This window comes from Choloepus didactylus, chromosome 7 (genome assembly GCF_015220235.1).
Source record: "Choloepus didactylus isolate mChoDid1 chromosome 7, mChoDid1.pri, whole genome shotgun sequence".
Lineage (NCBI taxonomy): Eukaryota > Metazoa > Chordata > Mammalia > Pilosa > Megalonychidae > Choloepus > Choloepus didactylus.
Genome location: NC_051313.1, coordinates 15774797 through 15794541, shown reverse-complemented (window position 1 = coordinate 15794541; position 19745 = coordinate 15774797). Strand labels below are relative to the sequence as shown.

General features: G+C 42.7%; 1 pseudogene; it reads left to right on the top strand.

Moving 5' to 3' along the window:
- The window catches only part of LOC119540478, a 256014-nt pseudogene extending 236724 nt beyond the window's left edge, over positions 1–19290 (top strand).
- The last annotated feature ends 455 nt before the right edge of the window (positions 19291–19745 follow it).

Genomic DNA, 19745 nt, shown 5'->3' with positions numbered 1-19745 from the left:
GGCTCCTGAGACTTGCAAGTGGGCCCCTCTTCCAGGCTGTGCACCCCGGGTCCTCTGTTGAGGGATGACTGTGCTATGTCACAGGTGAGTGCCGTCCCCCCAGGGCAGTTCTGGGCTGCTGGGCTGTGTTGGGAGGCTCCCAGTCTGCTCAAATGATGGCTGAATGGGGCTCTGTTAATTCACACTGCTCCACCTTCCCAGCTCTGGGACATTCAGCTGAGGTTGCAGGGAAGGCTAATGTCCACGCCCAGTTTTGTGGTGTGTGCCTGTTATTTGAAGCACTTCCGTCACACTGGGTTGTCTGGGGCAGTGTCCGGCGCCCTCCCGCTCGGTCCCACGCGTCCTGTCCTCGGCCGGCAAGGAGAACAGAGGAAAAGAGGGAGAGACACAGACAAACTGACACTTGAGGCACACAGCGGCAGTGAATGCAAGCCTTTTACTGGAGCCAGGAAGAAAACTTTCTCTGTTACATATTCCACACGAGGCTTTACACCCCGTGGGAGAACAACCTCTATGCGGCCGTCAGGCACGGCTCCCTGTGGGCTGTTTCTCCGAGGCTAGCGCGGGCACTTTCTTATATACGATAGTTACAACCAATGTGCAGGCACTACGTAAGCGTGTACAATAGGCTAGCAGGCAGCCGCCGCCCTAAGCGTCATATGCGGAAACGGGATGCAGGCGCCATTTTGGCTCACTCGATGGGCGGGGGTAACTCGAGAGCAGGTCTCGGCGTGTCCAACAGGCCCTAACTCTAGAGCAGGTCGCGGCCCGTCCACTAGGCCCCAACCCGGGAAGCGGCTCTCCACATCTCCCCCTTTTTTATATATTTCACCCAGTGTCTCCATTGATGAGTGTACTCCCGTGGGCTTGAGTGACCCACTACATGTTTTGGTGCTTTGGGGAGTCTGGACTAGGCCCCTGCCATTTCACGGCAGAACCTCTGGCACCGACCAGAATGCTTACCTCATATAGAGACCGGAGAGCCCGTGAGCTGGAAACGACGTGACTCTCTCTACCGGACTTTGCCTTGTAACTGGGTAGTGATAGTTGGGACAGGAGAGTGGCATCCAGCGTCAAAGGCGTCACTAGGCGTCTCTGTGCAATGGCCAGAGCCCCGTGCGGCCGTCACCGGGCTCCCGCCTACGAGACTCGCCTGAGACAAAATTTGAGACTGCTGGAACTATCAGCTAAATCCGGGATATGGCTATGGACTTTGCCGCGAACCCTGCCCCAGAGTGCCCCACCCCGAAGGGGATCGATCAGTCGAGAGCCTGCTGTTCAATATGAGGGAGGAGTAAAGGGAATCAACGATAGTTCAGCGAGTCGGGGGCTCAGCAGTGACAAAGCGTCTTGTCGATTGTCAATGGCTTAGCTGCTGCGGGCTAGGTGAAGGAGTCACAGGCGGAGGGAGGTTCAAAGTCCAACAGTTCAGAGAAGCCGGAGCGCGGCGTCGGTGCGATGCTTTTGCGACCGAGAAAAGCCTCGTGGCCGTCGAGCCGACCGATGGCGACGGGGTCGCGGAGGATTGGCTGGTCCTCCGGAGCAGTGGTCATCAGAGGTGGCGAGTTGCTGGTAAAAGATAGCACCGGTCTGCTTCCTCACAAGTTGGACGATTCTGCGAATGATGCATGGTCCTAAAGCAAGAGCTAGAATAATTATTATTAGGGGGCCAAGAAAGGGAAGGATATATGGGAGGACGGGAGCGAAGAAACTGGACCAATAACTGGCAGCCTCACGATCTCTTTTACGTTTTTCCAGTCCTTCCCGGACCTTCTTTAGACTGTTCTCTGCAAGACCTGTGGTATTGGCATACACACAACACTCTTCCCCTAGGGCGGCACAGAGGCCTCCCTCTTTGAGGAGCAGAAGATCGAGGCCTCGGCGGTTTTGGAGCACCACCTCAGAGAGGGAATTAATAGAATTTTTAAGATGGGAAATAGCGTCTTGTAGGTGACGGATGTCCTCGTCGACAGCAGCCCGGAGATGAGTTAGGGCGAGACTGTGACTGGCTAATGCAGCAATCCCGGTACCAGCGCCTGCAAGACCTAGGAGGGTGGCAACCGTGAGGGCGGTGATGGGTTCTCGCTTTTGCAGCTTGGCAGGAACTGCAGTTGTTCCCAGGCGGAGGAAGAAGTCTTCCTCACTGTGGTATAGGACCCTAGGGATAAGGACAATCAGGAGGCAAGTTTCATTATATTCATTGATGACATTCGTGCTGAGACAGGGGGTAAGTCCTGTAGAGGAGCAGAGCCATTGGGAGGAGTTGTGGGGAATAAGAAACTTGGCAGAGCTACTGGGAGACGAATAGCTGGCACAGGCTGTGAGATTGGGAGAGTTACTTGAACGAGGGCGGATGCACTTTCCTGTATAGGAGACTGAATGGAAAGTTAGGGGGACAGTAGAGGTATTCCAATTGCACTCCGAGGGGTTGTCTCCTGCACTTTCTGAAAAGGAGAAGTTGGAGGCGATGGGCTGAGGAAGTGGTGGAGAGGCAGAGCCAACAGGAGGAAGTAAAATTGGGGTAGGAGACATTTAGTGAGGTGAAGGCTGCCTGGATAAGGCTGAGGAGGGGAGAGGAATAATGAGAGGGGGGCAGAGAAGGTTTGGGTGGTGGTTTTGGCGTCGCGTTGCTTGCGGCTGAGGCGTGGCTGGCTCGAGCTGAGGTACGGGTGGTTGGAGCTGAGGTGCGGGTGGTTGGCTGTGAATTTCGGTTAATGACCTTATTGGGACCAATGGCAGAGGGGTTCTTTAGTACAGCCTCCTTTTTTACAAGAATAAGGGAACCTGGGTCGACTCCTTTCCAATAAATCCTAAAGCCCCAGGTTCGACCGAGTAACCAGGAGGGATCATTAGGAAGTTGCACACTGAGATTTAAATGTGAGCAGGTACCTGTAGGTGCAATGTGGTGATGGCCTCCATAGATACCCCAGGTAATGGGTTCTTCAGGTGGTTTGCAGTTCAAGGGGGCCCATTTTAGAGTTAGGTAATGATCAGTGACGGAAGGCTTCCAATGAGTGGATAATGTTTCACATCCCCAGTATGCACAGTAATATTGGTTGGGAGAATTACAGTAAGATCTTCCAGAGTGTGAGGATGGGCACATGTAATATTGGGCTTGATTCCAACCAGTGGGGCGTACGGAAGGAGTGGGAAACAGATCAGTTGCGTTGACAAGAAAGGAGGGTCGTCCTGCCGTAACTTGGGTTTGTACAACTGTGGAATCCTCCCACCGCGCCAAGGTCCATTTCCAAGGTTGGTGGGGATTAGGATCAAAGATAGCGATACTTGGCTCACTAAGCATACTTTGCAGGAGAAAATGTAAGGTGGCGACTTTAAATGGCAGTAGGTACAACAAGGCCATACTAGAGGCTATAGGTTCTTCCCTGTTAAGGGAGACAAGCTAGCCAAGTGAAAAGCCCTACAATGCTCAAATATGTTATAGCAAGCAGGGATCTTTCTAACAGATTCCAATCTTTTGGGGCAACTGTTGCTAATCCGGCTGCAAACAGCGAAGCCAGAAGACCAATTAAGGAAAGCCAAAAGTAATTTAAGTGGTACTCCATACGATTAGTGATAGAATAAACCTGTAAGCAGGACTGCTTTCCACTTCCGGTTGTGTGCGGACTGGATGTCTTCGGATGGGTTATAGCACGAGTTATTGATGCGCTGGAAGAGAAAAGAAAAACATTTTTCTCAGGGAGAGACTTCTACCCTGGAAAGGTTATTATTAAGGGGAGCTTAATTTTGGATACTTGTGAAATTACAAGATGGCTAGCGTAAAATCTGGGGCATGGCTAAGGCCTTTAATTATAGCTTTAAAACCTAAGTAATGGTGGAGCAACACAGGGTTGTTTTCAAACAGAAAGCTCACCATGTGCTTTATATCAAAATCATATTTGAACCAGAGCCCTGATTCGAATTGTTATGTCTCCTAAAGATTTTAAATGCTTCTAAATCAAATTAATATTATTTCAGAGCAAATTTTTCCTTTTCCACCTTGTAGAGTTTCTTTTAATCCACAATCTTAAATTTTTATGCCGCTGCAAAATAAAATTATCAGCAAACAAAGATCTGTAAATTAAAAGAGTTCACCATTTTAGTACAAAGTGCATGCAGCTATATGATAAGATTCCTTTAAACTCTAAAGACAATCCATCAGGGAAAAATTTTCCAGTGCATGTTATGGAAATGATTTGCACTGTGATAGTAAAATGAGGTTTTTGTTTTGTTTTATGTTATGTTTTAAAGACAATTCTAAATCATCTCTCTGGAAAGCAAGACCTCAAACTCTTTATCAGGACATTTCCTTCTCTTATGCAAATAGACAGTCCGAAGGCAGTGAGTTATTTCAATCGATTGTTCACAGTCAGCCACAGACCGATCTCCCTGCTCCACTCCCTCCCCCCTTCTCACCACCGCACCCGACCAGTCTTACATGGAGTCAAAAGTATGAGCAGACAAATACTGTTTTATTTACTAGTATAGGAAATTTTCTTAATAGTACAATTCAACAGCAAACTGAAAGACGTGGCTCCTTTGTCCAGATCAAATTTTTGTTTATATAATTTATATACTCAGCACCTCTTCTATATGGTTGTCATCATGAACTATGTTTCCCTGAGAATAAAATTATGTAGTCTTTCCTCAAAGCAGCACCACAACATGATGCATCCATTCCAGTCAACAGCATCGAAATGCCCACCGTAAGAAAGGAGAGTTTCCCAAGCAACACACGGAACACAACTCCAAGAACGTGGCTGCCCCCAGCAGTGTGCTCTCAATGTCAAGGAAACATTGCCCAGGCGGGAGCTCCCATCTGCATCCAGTCCACCCTTTCTCGCCGGCTCTCTCTTCCTCTAAGTGCCTGGACCGCTGCACACACTCTCGCCTCCCGGGTGGCTCGCGGCCAACCCCCAGTTCAAGGATCGCGCGAACGGTCTCCCATATAGGGACTAAAGGTGGATTCAGACAAACGTTAGTCCGACGCGCCCAATCTGTATCGTGACCAAACTTCAGCCAAGAAGGCAGACCGAGGCTGCCGGAGGAGGGAAACCAGGGGGCAAAAATTTCAACATCATTAAGAAACTTCTGTAGGGAGCTTTTCCTAACTGAAATACCCCTCTGCTTCAGGAGGGCTTTTAAAGGAGCTAGCAAGGGTAAACTTTCAGACTGCCCCATGCTTGCAGTCGGCACTGTACTTTTAGCTAACAAAGATAAACTTTCAGACTGCCCCATGCTTGCAGTCGGCACTGTACTTTCAACCACTCGGAGAGCTCTTCCGAGTCCCCGGGACCGCCTGAGAATCCACGGGCCCTGACTCTCACGTAAAAGGAGCACTCACCTTCTCGCGCTGGCCGGGCGCAGGAAGTCCGCTGTCCACCACCAGCTCAGCTGGTCAGAGCTTGGTCGAGTGTTCGAATTCCCCGTACGGGCCACCACTTGTCCGGCGCCCTCCCGCTCGGTCCCACGCGTCCTGTCCTCGGCCGGCAAGGAGAACAGAGGGAAAGAGGGAGAGACACAGACAAACTGACACTTGAGGCACACAGCGGCAGTGAATGCAAGCCTTTTACTGGAGCCAGGAAGAAAACTTTCTCTGTTACATATTCCACACGAGGCTTTACACCCCGTGGGAGAACAACCTCTATGCGGCCGTCAGGCACGGCTCCCTGTGGGCTGTTTCTCCGAGGCTAGCGCGGGCACTTTCTTATATACGATAGTTACAACCAATGTGCAGGCACTACGTAAGCGTGTACAATAGGCTAGCAGGCAGCCGCCGCCCTAAGCGTCATATGCGGAAACGGGATGCAGGCGCCATTTTGGCTCACTCGATGGGCGGGGGTAACTCGAGAGCAGGTCTCGGCGTGTCCAACAGGCCCTAACTCTAGAGCAGGTCGCGGCCCGTCCACTAGGCCCCAACCCGGGAAGCGGCTCTCCACAGGGCAGCTCTGGGCTATGGGGCTGGCGATGGGCAGGAGTGTTTCCTGTCCACCAGGATGGTGGCTGTGAGCGGACACCCCCCTTTTCTTGGGAAGTTGTGTTGTTTAGTGAATTTTCTCAGCCACTGGATTATTGCCTTTTGTCTCAGAGCTCTCTTAGTTCTGCTCTTGACTTGACGTGCCCAAATTTCAATTCTTTGAAGCTTTCTGTATTGAGCTTCTTAGAGTAATTGTTTTAGAAAAAGCAAAAAGGATTTAAAAAAAAAAAAAAAAAAAACGGCCCTCCTCAGAGATCTAATGGGTTATTGAAATGCTAATAGACAAAGCAACCAGGGCCATTAAGGAAAGGTGCCCTGGGCAGAGAGATCAGCCTTGCTTCGGGATTTGCATATGCGCCTCAAGGCCTGATCTCCGCCCTTCCCCTTTCTGTGTTCACCAGAACTCCAAAAATCCTCTGCTTTTACTTTGGAGCTTCTCGTGTTGTTTTCCTTCTATGCCCGTCTCCTCTCTGCTGGGCTGGCTGCTCTCAGAGTCTCTGGTGTCTGGCCTCAGTCTATCTATGGTTGGAGTTTGAATCAGTAGAATGAGTTTCCGATGAGAGCAGCCACTGCAATTCTCCCTTCTCCTTCCTGGAGCTGACAGCCCCTCCTCCCCCGGGACTGAGCCTGGCAGGGAGGGGCGCGGGTCCCCTGGCCGCAAAAACTTACAGATTTCGCTGATCTCAGCAGTTCCACGTTTTCATGAGTGTTGTATGAAGTATGCCCAAAGACAGATTGCTCTGTGGTGTCCAGTCCACGCAGTTCCTGGCTTTTTACCTACTTTCCTGGAGGAGTAACTAAAACATACAGCTCACCAGTCTGCCATCTTGCCCCGCCCTAGTAATGTCCCCATTCTTTTTATAAGTTATCCCGATGCCACAGTTGAGATACAGACACCAATCATTAGACTTTGAAATTTCAGACTTCAAGCTGTCTATTAGGACTCTTCCAAAAATGCTCAGAATCATGGGTGTTAAAGTTTGGATGTAAGAATCAGGATTTTCAGTCAGTAGAAAAAAGCATGACTTTTTTTTTTTTAGCACCTTCTGGCCAAAGATACTCTGGTCCCTTTTCTCGAAGCCAAAATCTGTGCCACTTGGCAAGAATAGTAAACATTTTGCCCAACTAAATTATTTGGCACAGATTTCACAGCCAATAATTCCAATGAGACTATAGTGTTTAATATTGCATCAAGATTAAATAAGGTAATACTAATTAATTATATTAATAATAGTATCTCCCTTGGAACTATTACTATATAAATATAATTTTAAAATTATAATGAACTTCCATTTTTATCATTCTTGTTATTTTAACTGGTGAATCTAGACATTTCATAATCCTTTCATTATGGAAAATGAATTTATGGCTACATTTATGTATTGTATATTTCTTTAAGAAAAACTTACCAATCAGGTGAAATGCTAGAATAAAATGAGGAAGGGACATGGTAGGCCACATTCAAAATATTCCGGGTGTCCATGGGGCTCATTCAGGCAGTGATCAATATTCCTGATTCTCCCATTTTACAACATCTGCATGTGCACCGTTGTGCTAACTGGAGACACCTGGTCATTGAGAACTGCTTTACTGTGGGTCTTAGTTTCCAGCTGCTAAAAGAAATACCACATAATGGATTGGCTTAAAAAATGGAGATTCACTGGGTCAGTTTCAAGGCTAGGAGAAGTCCAAAGTCAAGACATCAGCAAAGCAATGCTTTCTCCCTGAAGACTGGCATTCTGGGGCTGGCTGCAGGTGATCCTTGATCCTTGGCTTTTCTGTCACATTGTGGCATCTTCTTTTCTGGGTTCCATTGTCTTTCAGCTTCAGTTTGCTCCCAGTGACTTTCTCTCACTCTCTGTCTGAATTTCTTTCATTCTGCTTATAAAGAACTCCAGTAATCTGGGATTAAGCCCAACTCCGTTTGGTTGGGCCATACCTTAACTGAAGCAATATCAGAATGCAGACTAAGATCAAGACTGTGTCCAAGCTGGGGTACACAATTCAATCCACTGCAGTGTGATAAGTTTCTGAAAGAATAAACACGTGTGTTTAGCTTTCCAGTCCCCGCCTCCAAAAAGAGAGTGAAATAAGTGGTGGGATCCAATCCACTGAAACTCACACAAAGTATCTTCATATTTTTTGGTTTATTTCTTGTTTTGGTGGACTCTATTACCCAGGAGTTTACTAAAAAAGGGAGATGAGGAGATACATGTGCTTGTTTGAATTTGTTATGTACCCCATAAAAGACTATGTTCTTTTAATCTACTCTTGTGGGGGCAGACCTATTGTAGATGGGATCTTTCGATTAGGTTATTTTCATGGAGATGTGACCTACCCAATTGTGGGTGAGACCTTTTGATTAGATTATTTCCATGGAGATGTGATACCTGCTCATTCAAGTTGTGTCTCAATTAGTTTACTGGAATCCTTAAGAGAGCTCAGGGAGAGAGAGAGAGCTCAGAGCCAACACAGACCCAGACACTTGGAAATGCAGACAGAAAGATGTTTAGAGATGCTAAGCTGAGAGATGAAACCAAGAGTTTGCCCCAGAGAAGCTAAGTGAGAACCCACAGTGCTTAGAGAGAAAGCCACTGGAATCAGAAGCTGAAAGCAACACAACCCAGGAGAAAAGAGCCAGCAAACGTCAGCTTTGTGCCTTTCCAGTTGACAGAAGTGTTCTATAAGCCATAGGCCTTTCTTCATAGAAGATATCCTTTTGTTGATGCCTTAGTTTTGACTCTTTTATAGCCTTAGAACTGTAAATTTGTAACCTAATAAATCCCCTTTATAAAAGCCATTCCATTTCTGGTATATTGCATCCCAGCAGCTTTAGCAAACTGAAACAATACATTTCTGAGAGACTTTGCATGTGTCAAATGTTTTCATTTTATTCACAGACTTAATTAAAATGCTTTAGTTGGCTTTAGAATTTTAGAAATATTTGCCCTTTGAAATTCATAAGATATTAGACCTCCTGTCATGATACTCCAATGATCTTATATTTTCTCTACTTTTATTATCTCTTTTGTCTTTAGTTCCACTTTATAAGAAGTTGTTTAAAACATCATCTTCTATTATTGAATGTTTTATTTCTATTGTGTTTTTGAATCTCAAGCTCTTTGTATCCTATTTCCTTTTTCCATTTTTAACTCGTTCCTATCTTTCTTCATGAATGCCTTATAGTCTCATCTCCCTGAGAAGGGAGATGATCCATTTCTTCTCTGCATTATTTCTGTTTCTTCTTAGTTCCTTCCCTGAACCCCACCAAATGTCTGGTGATTTTGGACTGTCTGTTCATAGCTTAATGGTGAGACACTAGCCTACAAGGTTGGGGCTTGGCAGCTGACAGGCTTGGGTATAGGTTGATCAGGAAGAGACCCAGCCATTTTGTTGGTGTTTAGTTTGCTCAAGCCAATACAAAGAAATGGTTGGCTTTTATAATAAAAATGTATTAGTTTACAAGCTTACAGTTCTGAGACTGTGAAAATGTCCAAGTCAAGGTATCAATCAAGATGATACCTGCTTCCTGAAGACTGGCCACTTAGCAGTCCTGGACTCCTCTTTCACCTGGTGGCCCTGGTCTATTCTTTCTCTTCTGGGTTTTGCTGGTTTCTGCTTCTTGCTTCTGTGGCTTTCTCTCTTTGTTGGAATTTCAGTCTCTTATATAGGACTCCAGTAAGAGGATTAAGACATACTCTGAATGAGGTGGGTCATATCTTAATTTCCTACTCACCAGAAGATCCCACTTACAATGGGCCCACATCCATAGGAATGGATTGACTTTAAGAACATACTTCTCTGGGGTACATACAGCTCCAAACCACCATAGGTGGGTACCCCTAACTGTCAGTATCTGTAATTTTTCTTTGGTGCTAGTTTGTATGCCAAAGAGAGGACTCTTCTGCTCTGACCCAGTCTACAAAATTGGCACCTACATGGGGCAGGGGAGTCTTGTCATTCAGTGTGTAGATTTTTACTTAATTTAGTTGTATTCCATAGGGAATTCCTGCTCTCAGTTCTGCCTGGGGTCCTAAGGTCCAGGTGTCCCTTCTCTGGCTCAGCCTCTCCAGAGGGCAAGCATTGTTTCACTTCTTTTCCAGGTGCTCCATCTATCCTCTTCTTTCCAGCCCTATGCTCTACCCCTGCCTTTAGGAGACTCAAAGTTCTAATCTCTTCTGGGGTTCTACAGTAGGAATCTGCTTTCTTGTGCTCTCCCTAACCTTAGGCCCTGGTCTGTCAGTGTTGACTCAACTCTTAAGTCAGGTTACTATCTGTTCGTCTGCTTTCCAGCTTCTGAAAACTTCTGGCCATCTTTCATGTGTCTTCATCCTTGGTGCCATTTTAATGGGGTCTCAGAAGGGAGCAGAAATAAATACATGTGTTCAATCTGCTGTTTTACACAGCTTCCACATACTGTTTTCCCAGTGGAGTGCTGCAGTATATTAAGGGCCCCAGTGTCCACAAGGCTTTCCCCAGGCTTCCTGTTCTATAACTCAGGATGGGGCCCCCGGCCTGTGAATAGAGAATGCATCTTACCATTACCTTTTCCTTTGGGAATGGGTCGCATACATTTTAGGCACCATTGCTAATTTTTGCTTTTAGCACAAAACAATGAATAGAGGAAGAATATTTTAATTTACCTTTTGTTAAGAAAGATATTCTTGGTGTGCAATAGAAGTTATATAAACCGAATGTCTTTGAAAAATTTAAAAGAGTAGCAAAATGCTCACTTACCCATAATGACAGTCTAATAAAAGATGATAATCATGTAATACTCTACTAACTTAAATATCTGGGTCAGACAGCACAATGATAGGGTGCTCTGTGCTGAATAAATTATTGTACTAGCGTTTAAATAGGGCAACAAGAAAATTGTATTTAAAAAATTCCTACATTTCATGAGGATTGAAGCATAGCTCCATATTTATTTAAATTCCAAGTTAACTTCAGATAACTATAGCTTCTTTGAATTCCCTTGGTGAGTTGCAAAACTTTACCCAGCTGAAGAATGTCTTTAGTTCATCTCTAATTTTAAAATAAATTGAGTATATTTTTTATTCAATTTTTTTATAAGTACAGCTTATATGAACACATCAAAGTTGGATCCAGAAAAGGACTGATTATTAGTGATAACTCCCATTATTACTTTGTTCTCAATTCAGATTTTCCTTGGCAACTTTTCCTCTCTAGAGTCTGCTTATTTGATTTGCCCTTCCAGTGCCCCCTGTCCAGAAGGGAACCACAGAACAAAACATTGCTGAAGACATCCACTTCCATGGCTTGTGTAGTCCTGATTCACTAAGAAAATAGGAAAAGGTTAAATGGAAAACATTCTAGGGAAGTTATGAACCATATAAAGCAATGAATGGGTGAGCCATGACTGTGGGTGTTAATTTTTTTTTCCCTTTTCTCTCTTTCAACAGGGAGATGTGTTGCCTCTTCCTCCCACTGTCCCAGACTGTCTGCGGGCTGATGTCAGGGTCGCCCCTTCTGAGAGCCAAAACTGTTCCTCCTACTCAGCAGACAAGAGTATCACCCACGGCTTCCTCTACCCTCCTGGTTAGTGCAGCTCTTTTAGAGCACTAGCTTAAAAAGCCCTCATCAGCTGGATGTGGGCTGGGGCCTTAAACACATGCTCCACCAAAATGACCTGCCTGGGTGAAACCAGCTGCCCAGGGGACTCCCAGTGGTTGTGGGATGGCAGGAAGCAGGACAACCACTATGGAATAAAGGCTAATGCATTTTGCAGAGCAAACCTTAGATCAGCCCTACTCTGGCCCAGATGTTTAGAGAGGTCACCAGGTTTAAGTTTAGTTTTCAAACTGAAGATTCCAAGCATCTAAGAAACATTTGTTTCTGGCTACTGCCCAGCTAAGGTCTGCACTGAGTACAGCTGTGCCCGTGAAAAGAAATCAGACAAGAATACTAGCCTTTCACTTGCTGTAAATTCGATAGTTTCAACTGTGAATTAAAGCAGCTGAATGATCTTTACGGTTTGTTTTTTCAAAAGGCATCTCTCTTGGGAACATGCAAAACCCAGCCTAAGTTTTCTAAAACTCAAGCCTCTTTCCTATTTACCAAGAAATGGTCCTTGAGATTTTCAACAATTTCAGGTTCTGGAAATGAGGTTTAGTCCTGATATTTTGTGTAATTTGTTTTTGAAGCCCTGACCAAAGATAGTCAAATTAGAGACTTATTTAGACTGAGAGATTAATGGTGGGAAAAAGACTGAATGAAAGCAAGAGGTACATCAATTTAAATCCTCTAAAACAGAATTAGTTAAAAGAAATTGCCATATTTTACTTAAGAAGCTAGATACAATTAGAGTTACCAAATTCATGAAAACCCTAGGATAAAACTTTACTAGTGGCAATATTTTATTAATAAATGTTTTTAAATTGGGATTTAAAATTGTATTCCTTTAGGCCACAAGATTGGTAGATATATATACACATTTGCCTTGACAAAAAAATGAAATTAATAACCAAATAGCTTGTTTCTCCCAAAATATTAAGAGTAAAATAAAACTCTTCTGTCTCTCCACTATAAATTCTAATTTTGTTAGAAATAAAAACTCCTTTATAAACAAATGTTTATTTTTATCTGAAACAGTGGTAGTATCATGTTGATTGTTTTCCAACTTTCAGGGCTTTGTTTAGAAAGCAGAAAAGGCTTGCTGAAAGTGTGAGGTTCTTGAACCCAGGTGACATGTTAAGGGGAACAAAAGCTTGTTTCTTCTTGCCTTTCGGTGTCAACCCCTTGAACTCTTCTAAGTACTAAGTAAGACACCCAGTGGAGGTTCACGATGAAATGTATTATTATAAGCGTTTGTAGGTTTGCAGCTTTGACGCTCACAGCAGTTCTAGGAGAGCAAGGCAGTGACATCAGGGGACAAATGAGCCGCGGAGGGAGCGAGCCCTGTGCCCTGGAGGGGGCGCTGGTGAGCGGCGGGCTGGGTTCTCTGGGCCTCTGGCTCCAGGGGTGCAGGGTCAAACCTCGTTATGCGGAGTAGAAACCACCCCCTCCACCCCACCACCAAGGCAGGCCTGGGGGTGTCCTGGGTGCCGTCTCAGTGAGGAAACACTCATTTCTTTAGGAAATTTCACTGTGGAAGAGTTCTTTTTAAAGCTTTATTATTTTGTGCACACTCAAATTCTGTGCATCCCTTGCTAGTGTCAGCGGCATAAAAGTGTCTGACGACCCCTCCTGTGAGGTCCTTCAGTAGCTCTGGGTTTATTAGTGTGTAGTAGAGATAGGCACTTTGTGTAGGACCTCAGATTCTCCCTTCTGGCTAGATTTCCTAACATTCATTTGTTTTGCAGAGAACAATAGAATTTCTGACAGCCAATAGGAGGCATTAATTACAAGTAATTTGTTCCCTCTGTATGATGCATTCAAAAGTAAGTAAATATTTAGATTTTTAATTTAAAAATAGCTGAGCGGCTCCCAGAACTTCCAGACTAAGTACATCTTTTATTGCAATTTGTTTCTGATAGTAACAGTCTTTTATTCTAATGTTTTAAGTACAGCTATGGAAATGATCCCAGACATAGCTTTTCAACTTCCACGTGGGTGACTCATTGATAGGATTCTTTTTTTTTAAAATTCAATTTTGAGATATATTCACATACCATACGGTCATCCATGGTGTGCAATCAATTGTTCACAGTACCTGTCTATAGTTGTGCATTCATCACCACAATCAATTTTTGAACATTTTCATTACCACATACAAAAAAAGAATAAGAATAAAAATTACAGTAAAAAAGAACACCAAAACATCACACACACACCCCAACCATTGCAGTTTGCTAATGCCATTATGCAAAATACCAGAAATGGATTGGCTTTTATAAAGGGGGTTTATTTGGTTACAAAGTTACAGTCCTAAGGCCATAATAGTATCCAAGCTAAGGCATCAATAATAGGGTTCCTTCACTGAAGAATGGCCAATGACATCTGGAACACCTCTGTAGTCTGGGAAGGCATGTGGCTGGCATCTTCTTACATTGCTCCCAGGTTTGTGTTTCAAAATGGTGTTCTCCAAAATGTCTCTCTTAGCTGCTCTCGAAAATGTCACACTCAGCTTCTCTCTGGTCCTTTTGTCTGTGAACACTTTGATAGGACTCCAGTGATTTAATGAAGAACCATCCTGAATGGGTGGGATCCATGTCTCCATGGAAGTTATTTAATCAAATGTTTCACCTATTTCCATGAAGATATGATTGTTCCATGGAGACCTGATTGAATCACATCTCCATGGAAACACCCAAAGGATTCCAACCCAATCAACACTAATATATCTGCCCCCCAAGATTGCATTAAAGAACATGGCATTTGGGGGGACATAATACATCAAACAGGCACACACACCCCTATCCCTCCCTAGTATTCATTTACTTTTTTTCTTCATTTTTCTACTCATCTGTCCATATACTGGAAAAAAGGGATTAGGAGCCACAAGTTTTTCACAATTACATGGTCACACCATATAAGCTATATAGTTACACAGTAGTCTTCAAGAATCAAAGCTATTGGGTTGCACTTCAACAGTTTCATGTATTTCCTTCTAGTTATTCCAATATACTAAAAACTAAAAAGGAATATCTATTTAATGCATAAGAATAACCAACAGAATGATCTCTCAACTCTATTAGAAATCTCTCAGCCACTGAAACTATTTTGTTTCATTTCTATTTCCCCTTTTGGTCCAAGAAGTCTTCCCCAATCCCATGATGCCAGGGCAAGCTCATCCCCATGAGTCATGTCCCATGTTGCCAGGGAGATTTATACCCCTGGGAGTCATATGCCACACAGAGGGGAGGGCAGTGAGTTTGCCTGCAGAGTAGAGGCCACATCTGAGCAACAAAAGAGCATTTCTGGAGGTGACTCTTAGGCACAATTTTTAGTAGGCTTAGCCTCACCTTTGCACTAACAAACTTCATAAGGGCAAGCCCCAAGATCCAGAGCTTGGCCTTCTAAATTTGTAATCCCTAATGATAGTGAGAAGTTTGTTAATTCCCAGGTGGAGAAGTTTAATATTTCCACATTTTCCTCCAGTCCCTCAAGGGGGCTTTGCAAATATATTTTTATTCTCTGCTGAAAGTACTCTTGGATGTATCAGGGCTTCACACTAACCTATAAAAACCAACCAGATTTCACTCCCTATTCAATGTTCCAAGTATGGTGTTTGAATAAACTAACCATACAAGTTAAATTATGTAGTGTTTTACCAAAAAAATATAGATTTTGCACCTAATAAACATCTCTTTTGGTCTCACACAGAAGTTGAAGTTTTAAAATACCATCAATATAATCCTTTACTCTTTAGTCTGATTTACCTTAGTCCTAACCAATTCCATTTTGTTCATATCTCTAATTGCAGTCTGATCTCTTTTTTCAGACTCTTTAACATTTGCTATATGGGAGTTCCAGGGACCAACCAGGTTACGCAGAAAGAGCTCAGCATCTCAGAATTTAGAGATAGCCATTACAACTCAGGAATAGATGTAACTGCTTTAAGAGCTTGCCATCTAGGAACCTTTCAATAAACCTTCCCCTGATAACCTATGCTCTCAGATTCAAATATCAGAGTTTGCACATTATAGTTAGCCCATATTAGTGAGGCATTATAATGTTTTTCTTTTCATTTCTGGGTTATTTCACTCAACATAGTCTCCTCAATGTCCATTCACCTCACAACTTTATTCCTTCTTGTAGCAGCTCAATATTCCATTGTATGTATACACCACAGTTCACCACTCCATTCATCAGTCAGTGTACCCTTAGGCTACCTCCATCTGCTGTGACTTGAGAATACTGCCACCATAAGCCCCACTGTGCAAATGTCCATTCGTGTCCCTCTTTTCAGTTCTTCCAAGTATATACCCAATGTCAGGGTGGCAGGACCATATGGTAACCCAATGCTTAGCTTCTTGTGGAACCATCACACTATCCTCCAGATGCGCTGCACCATTCTACTTTCCCACCAATAGTGATTAGGTACATCCTTTTCTTCACATTTACTCCAACACTTGTTTTCCTCTGTTTATTTTTTAGCCAGTTTTATCCAGACACCATACATTCCATCCTATTTAAACAATCAATGATTCCCTATATAATCACAGTTATGGACTCACCACCACTATCTTTATGAGGACATTTCCATTTCTTCCATAAACAAAGAGGAAGAGGTAAAAAAAAAATTAAATTCAATGAAAAAGTCAGACAGCAACACCAGTGCCAAGAATCCCATACCCCTCCCTTATATTGCCCACTTATAGACATTTAGCTTTGGTATATTGCCTTTGTAAAATTAATGAAAGCATATTACAATGTTACTTTTAACTATAGACTTCAGTTTGCATTGATTATATTTTTCCCCCGTAACATCCCATTTTTAATAACTTGCAAAGTTGAGATTCTTTTGTTCTCCCTCATGTAAAAACATTCTTTTATTTGTACATTTAATCACAATCACTGACCACTCTAGGTTTCACTAAGTTATACCATCCCAGTCTTTATCTTCTATCTTTCCTTCTGGTGTCCTATGTGACCCTAGCCTTCCTCTTTCAACCATACTCGCAGTCATCTTTGTTTAGTGTACTTTCAATATTGTACTACCATCACCCAGTACTGTGCTATCCATCTCTGGATGTATATAATCAATCCTGTTAAATATTCTATACTCCTTCATCATCAAATGCCTGATCTTTACCTTCTTTCTATCTCTTCATTTCTACAGTCTTCTCCAAATCCCTCTCTGCTGTCTTTTCTTATCTGTCTGTAGCACTCCCTTTAGTATTTCTTGTAGAGGAGGTCTCCTGTTCATGAACTCTCTCAGTGACTGTTTATCTGTAAATATTTTAAACTATCCATCAAATTTGAAGGACAGTTTTGTCAGATATAGGACTCATGGTTGGCAGTTTTTTTCTTTCAGTATCTTGAATATATCATACTACTGCCTTCTTGCCTCCATGACTTCCACTGAGAAATATGCACTTAGTCTTATTGAGCTTCCCTTGTATGTGATGGATTGCTTTTTTCTTGCTGCTTTTAGAATTCTCTCTTTGTCTTTGACATTTGAAAATCTTATTAGTAAGTGTCTTGGAGTAGGTCTATTTGGATTAATTTTGTTTGGGGTACACCATGCTTCTTGGACCTGTGACTTGATGTCTTCCACATGTGTTGGGAAATTTTTATTGATTACTTCCTCTATTATTCTTTCTGCCCCTTTTCCCTTCTCTTCTTCTTCTGGGACACCTATAACACATATATTTGTGTGCTTCATGTTGTCATTCAGTTCCCTGCTCATATTTTTCCATTCTCTTCCCTATCTGTTCTTTTGTGTGTAGGATTTTGGATGTCCTGTCCTCTAGTTCAGTAATCCTTTATTCTGCCTCTGCAAGTCTGCTGTTTTATGTCTCCATTGTGTTTTTCATCTCTTCCATTGTGCCTTTCATTCCCATAAGTTCTGTCATTTGTTTTTTTAAGTTTATGAATTCTTCTTTATAGTCACCCAGTGTCTTCTTTATATCCTTCATATCTTTTGTCACATTTTCTTTCATCTCATTGAGTTGATTTAGAAGATTTGTTTGAACATTTCTAATCAGTTGTTTCAACTACTGAATCTCAGTTGAGGTGTTTTTTTGTTTATTGTACTAGGCCATATCTTTGTGTTTCCTGGTGTGGTTTGTGATTTTTTGCTGTCTAGGCATCTGATTTTCTTAATTAGTTTACTCTGGAGTTTGTTTTCTCTCTTTTGCTTTGGGTTTTCTTGTTGATTGTCTTTGATCTCTATATTTCTTTGTTTGCCTCCCTGGCTAGTTGTCAGACTGGCTCTGCCCCCTAGTCTTACCTCAAAATCATGCACCAACTGTGGCCTGCCACAGGGATGGGAGATAGGTACTGGGCACCCCAGCAAGTTCACTGTGTGTGGTAATATAGATCTGCTGTCTTTTAGTGGTGCTCTGTTTTCTGTCAGTCAGCAAGACTTGGTGTTCTAGTTTGCTAATGCTGCCAGAATGCAAAATACCAGAAATGGATCAGCTTTTATAAAGGGGGTTTATTTGGTTACAAAGTTACAGTCGTAAGGCCATAAAGTGTCCAAGGTAACACATCAACAATTGGGTACCTTCACTGGAGTATTGCCAGTGGTGTCCGGAAAACCTCTGTTAGCTGGGAAGGCATGTGGCTGGCGTCTGCTCCAAAGTTCTGGTTTCAAAATGGCTTTCTCCCAGGACATTCCTCTCTAGGCTGCAGTTCCTCAAAAATGTCACTCTTAATTGCTCTTGGGGTGTTTGTCCTCTATTAGCTTCTCCAGAACAAGAGTCTGCTTTCAATGGCCATCTTCACACTGTCTCTCATCTGCAGCTACTCTCAGCTTCTGTGCATTCTTCAAAGTGTCCCTCTTGGCTGTAACTCCTTTTCAAAATGTCATTCTCAGCTGCACTGAGTTCCTTCAGTTTGTCAGCTCATTTATATGGCTCCACTGATCAAGGCCCACCCTGAATGGGGGGGGCCATGCCTCCATGGAAATATCTCATCAGAGTTATCACCTACAGTTGGGTGGGGTGCATTTCCATGCAAACAAGCTAATCTAAATATTCCAGCTTAATCCCCACTAATATATCTGCCCCACAAGATTGCATCAAAGAATATGGCTTTTTCTGGGGGACATATTACACTTTGTACTCTCGTTTATTTTTTATTTTAATAAAATAAACTTAGCTTTATCAAGTTAAGATGCAAGGCAATAAAAATCGTGGGAAAAAGGACAACTTCTAAGTAATGAAGGATCTTCCTGTTAATGAAAAATCATGCCCTGTGGAAAATAGTCTTGTGTTTCTCTTTTTCAGGAAGGTAAACAAGAAGCTGTTTGGATTGAAGAAAGATTAAATGCACACATTGTCAGGGTCCACGATGTGGAACTTCTTACTGGACTTGACTTTTATCAGGACAAAGAGCAGCCTGTATCTGAGATTTTGCAACTGAAAACATATTTACCTACATTCAAAACTGTTATTTAACTTAATATATTAAACACATTTGGCAAAATCTGGGTGATTTTCTATGTTGAATAAGAGAAAGTTTTCTATTTTTCCTTAACTCTCTAAGAATCCATGTTGCACAATTTCATTATCCCCTTCTCTCTTTTTTTTTGTTTCTATAAACGTGTGTTATGAAAAGTAACATTGGCACAGATATTGTGTCATATTATATCTTTCTTATTTAATTTATATTTCCACTCATAATCTTTGACTGTCTTTTTCTGTTCAGCATCATCTAAACAGAAGAGAGAACAAGAGAAGTAGGTCTCAAGTGGAAAAGGGATCAATTCTTCAGCAGTTTTGCAATATAACTTTTTACAGCTGGCAATTAGGCAATATCTATTAAAATTCACATAAGCTTTAGTCAGCAACTTCATTTGTAAAAACAGCTTAAAACCAGATGTCCTTTACACAAATACATGAAAATATCAATTTTTACAATAAAAAGACCAGAAGTCATCTTTAAAGACTGGTTAAACAAATTACGGAATTTGCTTAAACAAATAGTGAAATGATTTCCCACCACTACAAAGGAAGAAGTAGATCTACACATTGAATTAAGGGCTATTGCTAAATGAGAAAACTAACAGTAGAGTGTGGAGAGTGTGCTATCATTTTTTCAGGGGTCTGCAGACTTTTTCTGTAAAGGGCCATATGGTAATTTTAAACCATACAGACTCTGTTGCAACTACTCAACTCTGCCCCTACATCAAGAAAGC